Genomic DNA, 12,905 nt, shown 5'->3' with positions numbered 1-12,905 from the left:
CACACATTATCGAGTATTAGAAGGACTTCATGAATTATTTCTAAGTTTAAGGTGAAACATGTCTTGAGACAAATCTAAATAAAAATGAGCATTTCTTTTCTTCTAGAGTTTTGTCACCTTGTAAACCAAGGGCTACTGGGCAGTAGTTGCATTTCCAATCACCAAATTTAAATACCAAGTTTTTGCTATTCTGTGCTTTTGCTTTAAATCACTTTGGATAATGTTTTTCCCTTTTTGTGGTGATTAGTTTCTGTCCTTGGTGTTAACTCCCTCAGTTCTGTCCTTGGTGTTAACACCCTCAATCGCTCAGTTGTGTCCAACTCTTTGTGACCCCATGGACTGCAGCACATCAGGCCCTCCCTGTCCATCACCAACTCCCAGAGTTTACTCAAATTCATGTCCATTGAGTCAATGATGCCATCCAACCATCTCATCCTCTGCCGTCCCCTTCTCCTCCTGCCTTCAATGTTTCCCAGCATCAGGGTCTTTTCAAATGAGTCAGTTCTTCACATCAGGTGGCCAAAGTATTGGAGTTTCAGCTTCAGCATCAGTCCTTCCAATGAATATTCAGGACTGATTTCCTTTAGGATGGACTGGTTGGATCTCCTTGCTGTCCAAGGGACTCTCAAGAGTCTTCTCCAACACCACAGTTCAAAAGCATCAATTCTTCGGTGTTCAGCTTTCTTTATAGTCCAACTCTCACATCCATACCTGACTACCGGAAAAACCATAGCTTTGACTAGATGGACCTTTGTTGGCAAAGCAATGTCTCTGCTTTTTAATATGCTGTCTAGGTTGGTCATAACTTTCCTTCCAAGGAGCAAGTGTCTTTTAATTTCATGGCTGCAATCACCATCAGCAGTGATTTTGGAGCCCCCCAAAATAAAGTCTGACACTGTTTCCATTGTTTCCCCATCTATGTGCCATGAAGTGATGGGACCAGACGCCAGGATCTTAGCTTTCTGAATGTTGAGTTTTAAGCCAACCTTTTCACTCTCCTCTTTCACTTTCATCAAGAGGCTCTTTAGTTCTTCTTCACTTTCTGCCATAAAGGTGGTGTCGCCTGCATATCTGAGGTTATTGATATTTCTCCCGGCAATCTTGATTCCAGCTTGTGCTTCATCCAGCCTGGTATTTTGCATGATGCACTCTGCATATAAGTTTAATAAGCAGGGTGACAATATACAGCCTTGATGTACTTCTTTCCCTATTTGGAACCAGTCTGTTGTTCCATGTCCAGTTCTAACTATTGCTTCCTGACCTGCATACAGATTTCTTAAGAGGCAGGTAAGGTGGTCTGGTACTCCCATCTCTTTAAGAATTTTCCATAGTTTGTTGTGATCCACACAGTCAAAGGCTTTGGCATAGCCGATAAAGCAGAAGTAGACGTTTTTCTGGAACTCTCTTGCTTTTTCGATGATCTATCAGATGTTGGCAATTTGATTTCTGGTTCCTCTGCCTTTTCTAAATCCAGCTTGAACATAAGTTCATGGTTCAAGTACTGTTGAAGCCTGGCTTGGAGAATTTTGGGAATTACTTTACTAGCGTGTGAGATGAATGCAATTGTGTGGTAGCTTGAGCATTCTTTGGCATTGCCTTTCTTTGGGATTGGAATGAAAACTGACCTTTTCCAGTCCTGTGGCCACTGCTGAGTTTTCCAGATTTGCTGGCATATTGAGTGCAGCACTTTCACAGCATCCTCTTTTAGGATTTGAAATAGCTCAACTGGAATTCCATCACCTCCACTAGCTTTGTTTGTAGTGATGCTTCCTAAGGCCCACTTGACTTCACATTCCAGGATGTCTGGCTCTAGATAAGTGATCATACCATCATGATTATCTGGGTCGTGAAGATCTTTTTTGTCTAACTCCCTAATGTTGATTTAAACCAGAGGATAAAATTCTGTCAGTATGAAAACAACTGAATATCTAAGACCTGATGATAGCATTTAGTTAATAATATATTCATGTGCTGATGATAGATGGTAGCTTCCAGTTCAATTTTATGTGAGTGTGGGGATTATTGGTTGTAGACGTCTGTCATCTGGTTTTTATTTTCATTTTATTTTGTTTTACCTACTCAGCATCCATACTGAGTCTTATGATGATGGTACCTGAGTTTTTCTTAGGGAACCACTTCTTCCCCAAATCTAGTCCAAGTAATCTGGTTGGAGTTGACTGCACCAGACTTCAAGGAGAGGGAATGTGACCCAGAGTTGATCAATAAAACGTTGCAATCCCTGGGTTCAAACGATGGGCACATGACCAATCAAAAGCAATGAGACAGGATCCTTGGACTTGCTAGAGAAACTAAGCCAAATACACTCTTTACTGAACTTGAAGCTGGATGGGTATACACTAGGAGCTGATCATGAGGAGGGCCAATACAGAGGAAAGAGGAATTGAGAGATGAAGAAAGACTAAAAGGTACTAAAGACAATATTGGTGGTGGTCCAATGGTTAAGAATTCACCTGCCAATGCAGGGAACATGGGTTTGATTCCTGCTCCAGGAAGATTCCACATGCCATAGGGCAACTAGGCCCATACACTGCAACTACTTAAGCCTGCACGCCTAGAGCCCATGCTCTGCAACAAGAGATGCCACCACTATGAAAAGGCCCGCACACTACATCAAAGAGTAGCTCCCGCTCACTCCAACTATAGAAACATGTGCAGCAACAAAGACCCAGTGCAGCCAAAAATAAATAAATCTTTAAAAAAAGTTAAAGATGTTTGAAATCCTAGATCTGGGCATACCTAAGGCCATACTTCTCAATTATGTGAACCAATAAATTCCCTTTTAAACTCTGGCAACATTTTGTTAGCTTTCCCACCATTTGCAACCAAAAAGTCTACATGAGAGACAAAATTCCATCTCTCTTCTTTCTGCTTCATCCCCTGATATGGAGTCAACTGTCTAAAGTCAAAGTTACTTCCTTTGGCAAGGCATCCTATGGACACAGCCCACACTGTGCTCAGCATTCTCAGATCAGCCTCTTGGCACCTTCTGTATTAGCCTCACTCTCCATTTCTATTTGTGTCCTAAAGCTCTATTCATCACCTGAACTCATTGAACTCGGAAAGTCCTAAGTTCTAAGATCCACTAGATTGTGGCCCTCACTGCTTCCCATGGATATTTCCTGTTTACTGTATTCACCTAGAGCAGGCTCTTTCTACTCTGTCAATTGTTTGTTTTAATAAGTAAAGGCAGGACTGGATGGAAGCCACTTCTGTCCCCAGGCTTGCAAAGCCCACTGCCAAGTGGCTGGGCTCTGGCCACCATCCAACACCACCCGGTATACTTTGTTCAAGCTCAAATCTTCTTTTCCCAAATGTTGTACCTACTGCTTTTTTTCTTCTCTCTCCAGATGACAAGTTTACCCTGATGTTATTCCCAACTCTGTCATTGTTGCCATGACATCAAAGACCTTTGCCATTTTCCCTCAGGGATCTTGGGAATTTCTGGGAAATCATACCTTAGTAGTCTAGAAGAATCTAGCTTCCAAACACTATTTCACAACTACCAAGATGACACTCTCTGTCCTCAAATAAGATGGTTTCCCTTTTCCTGCCTCTAAACAGGCAAGGTATCTATTTGGAAACACCAGCCAAGAGAGGAAAGCAATTTATTTTAGAATTATACAAGAGGGTAAGAGTTTTTCCTTTGGTGTTTTCCTGAAACACAGGGAATAACAGAGGGACCAATTCTTCTCTGAATGCAGATGATAAGGTGATCTCCTTCTGCTTTAATTATCTTTCTCTCATTCAGTACACATGAATTCAGTAGGCTTCTGTGTTCTTGTCAAGCCGCAGAGAACTGCACTGTAACCATTCAATACAAATTCAATGACTATTTAATTGAGCATCCATTATGTGCCAGGCACTGTACTAGGTAAGGGGTATACAAAAGAGAACAGGGCAGGCTTCATTTAACTCCTACTCTGCTGAAGGTCAAAAAGAGGTAGCAAATAAACATATGACATAAATGAACAAAACATCAGACAGTGCTATCTGATGCCTATCATCAGACAGTGAGAAGTACTATCAGGAAAATATAAGGGGCTAATATAAATACTTAGGGAACTATTTCAGATAGAGTGATCAGAGAAGGCTGTTCTGAGGAGGTAATACCTGAGTTAAAACCCAAATGAAGTGAAGGTACAAATCACATGAAGACCTTGGAGAGGAGTATTCCAGACAGAAATTCAGCACATGCAAAGGCCCTGAGCTTGGAGCAAGCTTCCTACATTACAGCTGGGGTAGGTAAAACGTGGTCTGGGGATCAAATCTGGCCTACCTTCTTTATTTGTACACTCCAAAAGCTAAGAATGGCTTTTACATTTTTAAATAGTTGGGAAAAAATGTTTCATGATGCATGAAAATTATATGAAATTCAAATTTCAGTGAGCATAAATAAAAAATTTTTGGAACACATATCATTTATTTAAATATTTCCCATGGCTGGTTTCATGTCTCACTGGCAAAGCCAAACAGTTGCAAAAGAGATTGTGTGGCCTGTAAAATTTAAAATATTTACTATCTGGACCTTAACAAAAAAGTTTGCTGACCTTTATATTGGAGGAACAGGAAGAAGTATCTTCCCAGGCTTGAGAGAACCTTGAATTTCTTTAATTATTTCTGACCCCTTTGACTGTAAATAACAGAAAATCTGTTTCCAGTTGATTTATGTGATGTTCAGGACTTTTCTCCTCAACGATAGAATCTATGTCATCTCTTTTTGAATCTGTGTGGGTTTTGTGCCTGCTTTGATCTATAGTACATGATAGAAACGATTCCGTGCCAGTCCAGTTTTGGGCCTAAAGAGACTGGCATCTTCTGCTTTCTGCCTCTTGCAACATTTTGAGAGCCCCGTGCTCCTTGCGAAAAGTCTGACTAACTTAGATGGCCATGCTGGAGAGTCCACATGGACATGTTCTGTCTGAAGGTGTCAGTTGAACTTAAATTTCAAGCTATGGGACATCCCTGGTGAACCAGAGGTTAAGATCTGGCCTGCCAATGCAGGGGATACAGTTTCGATCACTAGTCCAGAAAGATCCCACATGCCAAGGAACAACTACTCTGGGCGCCACAGCTACTAAGCCCACATGCCTAGAGCTGGTGCTCCACAATGAGAGAAGCCCCCACATGCAACTGGAAAGTAAGCCCCCACTCACCGCAACTAGAGAAAGTACACACGTAGCAGCAAAGACCCAGTACAGCCAAAAATTAATTAATTAAAAAACAAACAAAAAACCCTCAAACCATCACCACCAAGATGTCTAGTACGCAGAAGCCATCCTGGACTTTTCAGTCCAGGCCATCAGTCAGCTGAATAGCACTGTGTGACTTCAATTGATGCTATGCAGATCGGAAGGATCACCTTGCTGAGTTCTGCTTGGCTTCCTGGCCCACAAAATTGTGAAATATAATAAAATGAATGCTGCTGCAAGCCATTCCATTTTGGGATAACTGTTTCATAACAACAGACAATCAAAATGAACAGCACAAAAATCTTATTATCTCACATAATAAGAAATTCAGGGGTAGATTACAGGCTATCCACAACATATCCTGATACTGCTTTCCTGAAATCCCTTGACGTTTGCTCTCTGCTTTGACTTTTTGTTGTTGTTGTTGTTAGACTGGCAGATGGCTACAGCAGGTCTCCTTCAAACCTGACAATGTCCAGAGAAAAAAGAAAGATTGTTCTTAGAAAAAAGAATACATAGACTGATCAGGATTTACCCTGGAATTAGGGATGGAGTCTCCTTCTCTGAGTCACTGGGGAAGGAATGGACACAATCAAAATTGGTGGAAGAAAGGTAGGAAGAAAGAAAGTGGATACTGGGTGAGCAACTCATTGTGTTCAAGGTATCTTATCTTCTTTCCGTCATTCATTTATTCAGTCATCCAGAATATTTTAGGTTGAATCACATGAATGTTTTTTAATAAGTCAAACACAGTCAAATAACAATAATTTCAAATGATCAAACCTAATATTTATCAAATCTATACTATAGTGGTAGGCATAGAATTAGATGCTAGAGCTACTGAAATTAAATGATGCTAAGTTTAAGGAAGGGAACGAACAGGACCAGCTATATGATCATCAGAACTTAGTCAAAATGATAATGCAGAGCGCTTTGTTCAAAAATTATGAAGAATTGCAAGATGACAACAGCAGAGCATCCAACCAACCAAGCTTAGTCCTCCTAAGTACAGGGCCCTGTGACTTGCTCAAGCTGCATGCCCAAGAAAATGGCCCTGGGAAAGAACAGGTGTCCACGAGAGAGAACAGCAGGGGGCCTCGTTAGATTCGGGGGACCAGGAAGGAGGATGATATTTAAGCAAGGGTCTGAAGGATGGATGGGAGTAGCCAGGTGAGAAGTGGAAGCATGCAACTTCCCAGCAGAAGAACAGCATTCCCTCTTCTCCTCCATGCTCCAAGCTGGTTAAGAGACTTGGTGTGGCCTGTCATCAGTTGTGATGAAACAGAAAGATAAAGGTAACAGATCCTTTTCCTGTCTGTGTCAGCTCAGGCCTTTTTTCCCAACCCTTTCTACACTCCAGATCTTAGCCCTTGGGTAATGTATCCATATAATCTGATCCTCCCCCTTCAGCACTATAGATGGTCAGGACAGCCCCAGAGGGGCCCCAGCCCCCTCCCCACAGTGCTCAATTGCAAGTGCTTCGTGAGACAATGGCCCAACCTCCTAATCCACTTGGCCCAGGCTCGTCATAAACAAGGAAGAATTCTCCCTGTCCTCACCTTCTCCAAACCCCAAACCATGTAGACAGCTAACACTAACTGGACCTCAAAAACTTTTATTACCAAACCTGAATCTTTCCCCTAAAATCACTTTCTTCCATTTTTAGTTCTATAATGCTCTTTTTCTATATTGGAGCCTGTGGAGATTTGGTGTAATGGGCCTCCAAGTTAGTTGTAAACAGCATCAGATGCTGCTGCTAAGTCGCTTCAGTCGTGTCCGACTCTGTGCAACCCCATAGATGGCAGCCCACCAGGCTCCCCCGTCCCTGGGATTCTCCAGGCAAGAACACTGGACTGGGTTGCCATTTCCTTCTCCAATGCATGAAAGTGAAAAGTGAAAGTGAAGTCGCTCAGTCGTGTCCGACTCTTAGTGACCCCATGGACTTCAGCCTACCAAGCTCCTCCGTCCATGGGATTTTCCAGACAAGAGTACTGGAGTGGGTTGCCATTGCCTTCTCCGAAGCATCAGATGAGAAGCTTATTAAAAATACAGAGGCACCAGCCCCATGCCAAACCCAGCTCCTCTATTTTTAACAAGTTCCACAGGTAATCCTGATGCACTGCCAGGTCTCTGAACCACTGCTTTAGTAAGCTGGACAGAATAAGGGGGAACTCCCCATTTGGCTCTTAGGAGTCAGAACATTTCATTCCTGCTGTTCAGTGTGACCCCTCAGGAAAACTACTTTCATTCAGTGCCTCAATTTCCCCCACAAAGTACTGTGGTGGTGATTCCTCCATTACTTGTCTTTCCCAGCAGCTCCCTTGATCGTGAAATTCTTATTGCCTTTCTATCATCTACACTCCCTGGAGGTAACAGTACTCCTCTCCCACTCTCCCACTGCAGGTAGGCTTGATAGGAATATCAATCAAGGAGTTCTGATTGCCCCCTGCTGACTTGTAGGCACAAGACCCAAGTTTGGCCAATCCGACTTTCTCTCCCAGGAAATAAAATCATGGGACAAATGAATTAGAGACAGAAAAAAACAAAGTTGATTCATCTGATACAGGTGACCAGGGACCTTGCTTCCTGAGCTATCTTGGTTTCTGTGCTTTCAGAAACCTGGTTTGGGGACTTCTCTGGTGGTCCAGTAGTTAAGACGCCACACTCTCAATGCAGGGGGCCAAGGGTTCAATTTCTGGTCAGGAAATTAGATCCCACATGCCACAACCAAAAAACAGGAAAAAAAAAATATCCCCCACGCCACATGAAGATCCCGCATGCTGCAACTAAGACCTGACACAACTAAATAAATAAATGGAAAAAAGAGAAAAGAAATCTGGTTTACCACCTTTTCCTTAGGATCTATGAGCAGAAGTCGTCTTTTTTGGGGGGATGTAGGGGGTGAAGTATGGGAGGGGTTAAATGAGCCAGAATTGGTTCTGTTGCTTGCCACCAAGGAATCCTGTTTCTTAGAATCAAGATCTTTGATAGTGTTCTATATGATGATGATGTCATAGCTTCCATTCTTATAAAACCATTACAAATAATGCTCTTTTAACTAAGGTGACAATTCTTTGGGAAGCCAAGAGTTTATTTTAATACAGACATCTTTGTTCCAATAATAACAGACAGTGAAAATTCCTCAGTAGAATAAAAGATTAACTGTTCTGCTGAAATATCCTAAATGGAAACAGGCTTTGGGTAAATACTCTTTTATCTAAACGAGATTCATTGTTCTGGACCTCAGGGAAAGAAAAGACAAGAGAAAAAGGAAGATCTTGGTTTCAGTTTAAACCATCTCCCCTTCAGCTGTATCTCAACCTTTACACACAAATTTAAGAAAAGGCCTACACTTTAACTACTTAAAAGAATGTTGGAAATTGCATTCTAATATGCATTTTAAGGTGTGACTACTGCAGAGGAAAGAGCTTTAGTGGTTGAACTCTTTCCTCTCTTCAGCCTCTATCTTCTTTCCATCCCATCTCATTGTTACAGTTACTACTGTCCCTTGTCTATTGCTGACATTTTCATTATTCTGATTCTAGCTAAAAGTTATTGAGTACTTTGTGTAAACCAAGCATAATTGGATGCTTTACATGCATTCAGTTCAGTTCAGTCGCTCAGTCATGTCCAACTCTTTGCAACCCCATGAATTACAGCACACCAGGCCTCCCTGTCCATCACCAGCTCCCGGAGTTTACCCAAACTCATGTCCCTTGAGTCGGTGATGCCATCCAGCCATTTCATTCCTCTGTCGTCCCCTTCTCCTCCTGCCCCCAATCCTTCCCAGCATTAGGGTCTTTTCCAATGAGTCAACTCTTTGCATGAGGTGGCCAAAGTATTGGAGTTTCAGCTTCAACATCAGTCCTTCCAATGAATATTCAGGAGTGATTCCCTTTAGGACGGACTGGTTGGATCTCCTTGCAGTCCAAGGGACTCTCAAGAGTCTTCCCCAATACCACAGTTCAAAAGCATCAATTCTTCGGCGCTCAGCTTTCTTCACCATCCAACTCTCACATCCATACATGACCACTGGATAAACGAAAGCCTTGACTAGACGGACCTTTGTTGGCAAAGCTTTTTAATATGCTATCTAGGTTGGTCATAACTTTCCTTCCAAGGAGTAAGCGTCTTTTAATTTCATGGCTGCAATCACCATCTACAGTGATTTTGGAGCCCAAAAAAATAAAGTCTGCTACCGTTTCCACTGTTTCCCCATCCATTTGCCATGAAGCGATGGGACCAGATGCCATGATCTTAGTTTTCTGAATGTTGCGCTTTAAGCCAACTTTTTCACTTTCTTCTCTCACTTTCATCAAGAGGCTTTTTAGTTCTTCACTTTCTGCCATAAGGGTGGTGTCATCTGCATATCTGAGGTTATTGATATTTCTCCCGGCAATCTTGATTCCAGCTTGTGCTTACATGCAATTACCTCATTTAATCCTTATAACGGTTCAAAGTCATATTATTACCCCCATTTTACAGAGGGGAAAACAGAATTTAGTGAGGTTAAGTAATGGTACTAATGGGCAATAGAACCACTTAATCATTTACTATCACTATGTCCCCATCTGTCTCCAATCCTTCCTTCCACTGTGCGCTATTGCCTTAAATGGAAGGTGCTTGCTTAGTCCAAAGTATCACTGGAAAGAATATTAAATGTGTCACAGCATTTCAGATATAGTGGCAATTGAACTCGCTGTCCATGTCATGTTCTGTTTCCTGATTATAAATTACTGGAGGACAGGAATTATATTTTTTTTCACCACGGTATCACCATACATGTCTAGCATGAAGGAAATGCTCAAAAAATGCTTGGGAAACTAAAAACTATTTTGTAGGATCCTTAGACCTAGGGACAAGCAGAGGGTTTCCTCTCTCAGGAAACAGAAATTTCAGGTACCCCTAGAAAATTCTCTGGTGGCTTCCCTGGTGGCTCAGATGGTAAAGCATTTGTCTGCAGTGCTGGAGACATGGGTTCGATCCCTGGGTTGGGAAGATCCCCTGGAGAAGGAAATGGCAACCCACTCCAGTACTCTTGCCTGGAAAATCCCTTGGATGGAGGAGCCTAGTAGGCTACAGCCCACGGGGTCGCAAAGAGTTGGATACGACTGAGTGACTTCACTGCCACTTTCACTTGCTAGAAAATTCAGCCAATGTGAAAGCTTGGTTAAACCTTTAAACAGCATCAGATAATTCTGAACTTGGGACATTTGGAAGCTCTTTTCCTTCCATCTTTATGCACAGTCATGCTTTGGCTTGAGTTTATGTGGAATGGAAGCTTCTAAAAATCTGATTATTGTTGTCGTTTAGTCGCTAAGTTGTATCTGACTCTTTTGTGACCCCATGGACTGTAGCCTGCCAGGCTCCTATATCCATTGGATTTCCCAGGCAAGAATACTAGACTGGGTTGTCATTTCCTTCTCCAGAGGATCTTCCCAACCCATGGATAGAACCCATATCTCCTGCATTGGTAGGCAGATTCTTTACCACTGAGCAACCAGGAAAGTTGGCAAAAATCTGATAGGGGAAGTATAAACTAAAAGCTGAAGTATCAGTCATACTTTTTCCAGTGCTGGTTAGCTCACAAAACCCTCAAATCCAGCTATTATGCCCTCTGTTGAGGACTGGGAGCATAATGTTATTTTATTATTAATACTTTCAGAACTAAAGCTAATCTTTGTTAAGACCCATTATACATCCTTTTGTGCCTCAGTTCCTCAAATGTGGAAAATAGCCAAACAGGGACATAAATAACCAACCAAATTTCACACCAAGTCTACAGGGTTCCCTCGATACCGTCTCATTAATTCTCTGTTTTTAATTCAGTTTGGCCTATGGATTCAAGCCTTTGGCTGGGCCCTGTATCAGCTGAGTGACCTTGGGAAGAACAGTGTAAACTCCCAAAGCTTCAGCAGTCTTGCCTGTTGTTGAAAGAATGGCAAAACATGATAACGTGTATAGAATGATTAGTCCAGTGCCAGGCACGTGACAGGTAGGCAGTAAACTGATGACTTAGGAATAGTGATATCTCTGCTGGCTCCACTTACACATTTTATTCTAAACAGTCCAAAAGTCCAGTGTGTTCTCAGTGTTGTGAGCGGCAAGTGTGATCTAAAGTCATCCTTAAGGCATGTAGATTACTTTCTCTACTTCCAAATTATGAGCAGAATTAGTTGGAAATAAGGGAATGAAGCTACATGGACTTATTCATCATAGCACTTCTTACTAAACTCTCCCTTGGAAAGGTTCAATAAACTAAATCTATTACTCTTAGAAAGATGGTTTTGATCATTTCTTAAGGAAAATAACTATTGATATTGCACAAAACTTGACTGTTTTACGGTCCATACGTTCTGTTTCTATTTGAAGGTTCAGATGTGAGGCATGAAACAGGTTTAATTTTGAACACAGTATGCAGATGAAACATTACTACTTTCTCAGAAGAGACTCAACAGGCATTTCAAAACCCCTATCCTGTCTCATTTTCGTTAGATCTTTAGTCAGTCCTTGACAGTTTCAAGCCAGTTTCCTTGATTTCAAAGGATCAAGAAACCCACCAGATCACACTGGCTACAGGTAGGCTCATTTGAATGGGGAAAATCCTAATACAAGGATGAGAGAATTTTTTGCTGAAGTTAGGTGTGGCTACAAGGACTGTGGCTTTTTGAGCTATGGAAATGTAGGTAGTAGTCTTTAAGAATCAGAACATGATTTTATATGTCCCCCTTCTCCCTGCCAGGGTCAGTTGAGATTGCTCTGGATGTATAGTGTGTATAAAATAACATTTTTATTGTTTTAAGCCACAAAGATTTTAGGCCACTAAATTTTAGAGCATAATCTAGCTTATCCCAACTGATATAGCAAAAATCTAAAGCAGGTGACATAGAAAATAGGCACACTCGTGATGCCATGCTTAAATTCTCTCATTTTGGTCAATAATCAATTTCCAGAAGCTACTGGTTTGGTGGGATGGAGAAATGAACCTCTGAATCACAATCAATGTTAGAACAGTTTTAATAGACTAGTGGAAAGATTCAAAGAGACCTTTCCAAAAGTGATCAAAGAGATTTCTGTGCCATCATGAGAGTAAGAAACATAATTCCTAAATCTGTATTCCCACCTGGAATTTCATCTATATATAGACTAGGCCACTGACATCCTAGAAAGAACCCAGAGCAGGTTGTTTCTCTCATTCACAGGCACTGCTCAGGGAAGTTGGGTAGCTGACTGACCCCAAATTGGGAACACATTCAGATAAATCATCCATGCCAAGCAGCCCTTACTCTAAGGAGTTTATAATGGAGAAAGGGCTGAGGGTTGATGCCAATCTTACACATGTCATCTATTCCCAAGCCAGCCTCTCCATGAAGGAATAGTAATCTTCCATATATTTTCTTTTCATTGCTGGAATCGACAGTATTATTTTAATTTAAAAACACACATGATCTAAATCTCACTAGTAATAATGATAACCATTTGTTGAGTACTTTCAATGTGGCACTCAAAAAGCACTTTACATTCATTGGCCTATTTAATCCTCACAACAACTTGATTAGACAGGAACTATTATCTCCTTTTCTATTGTACAAATGGAAAATAACAAACTTTAGAGCAGTCAAATAACTGGCTGGAAGTCAGCCAGCCTAGAAATGGGAGAGAACTTACACAAACTCAGGAGCTATTCTCTTAGAT

The 12,905-nt window shown here is 41.5% G+C and overlaps 1 protein-coding gene across 42 annotated transcripts in view; it reads right to left on the bottom strand.

Annotated features, from left to right (window-relative positions):
* ARHGAP26 (Rho GTPase activating protein 26) overlaps positions 1-12,905 on the bottom strand; it is a 556,769-nt gene that overhangs the window by 484,830 nt on the left and 59,034 nt on the right. For 6 of the 42 annotated variants that reach the window (XM_081504667.1, XM_081504679.1, XM_081504697.1 and 3 more), the window contains exon 1: positions 8,059-8,172. The exons of 33 other annotated variants lie outside the window; for them this stretch is intronic. The gene's annotated coding sequence lies outside the window, so the exon portion shown is untranslated. Of the gene's footprint in view, positions 1-8,055; positions 8,173-12,905 lie in introns of those variants that run through there. 3 more of the 42 variants (XM_081504669.1, XM_081504675.1, XM_081504659.1) reach the window with 1 other exon arrangement.

This window comes from Giraffa tippelskirchi, chromosome 6, assembly GCF_054371585.1.
Source record: "Giraffa tippelskirchi isolate mGirTip1 chromosome 6, T2T-mGirTip1v1.2.pri, whole genome shotgun sequence".
Taxonomy (NCBI): Eukaryota; Metazoa; Chordata; class Mammalia; order Artiodactyla; family Giraffidae; genus Giraffa; species Giraffa tippelskirchi.
Note: the sequence above shows the minus strand (reverse complement) of the source record. Positions and strands in the feature narration are given on the sequence as shown.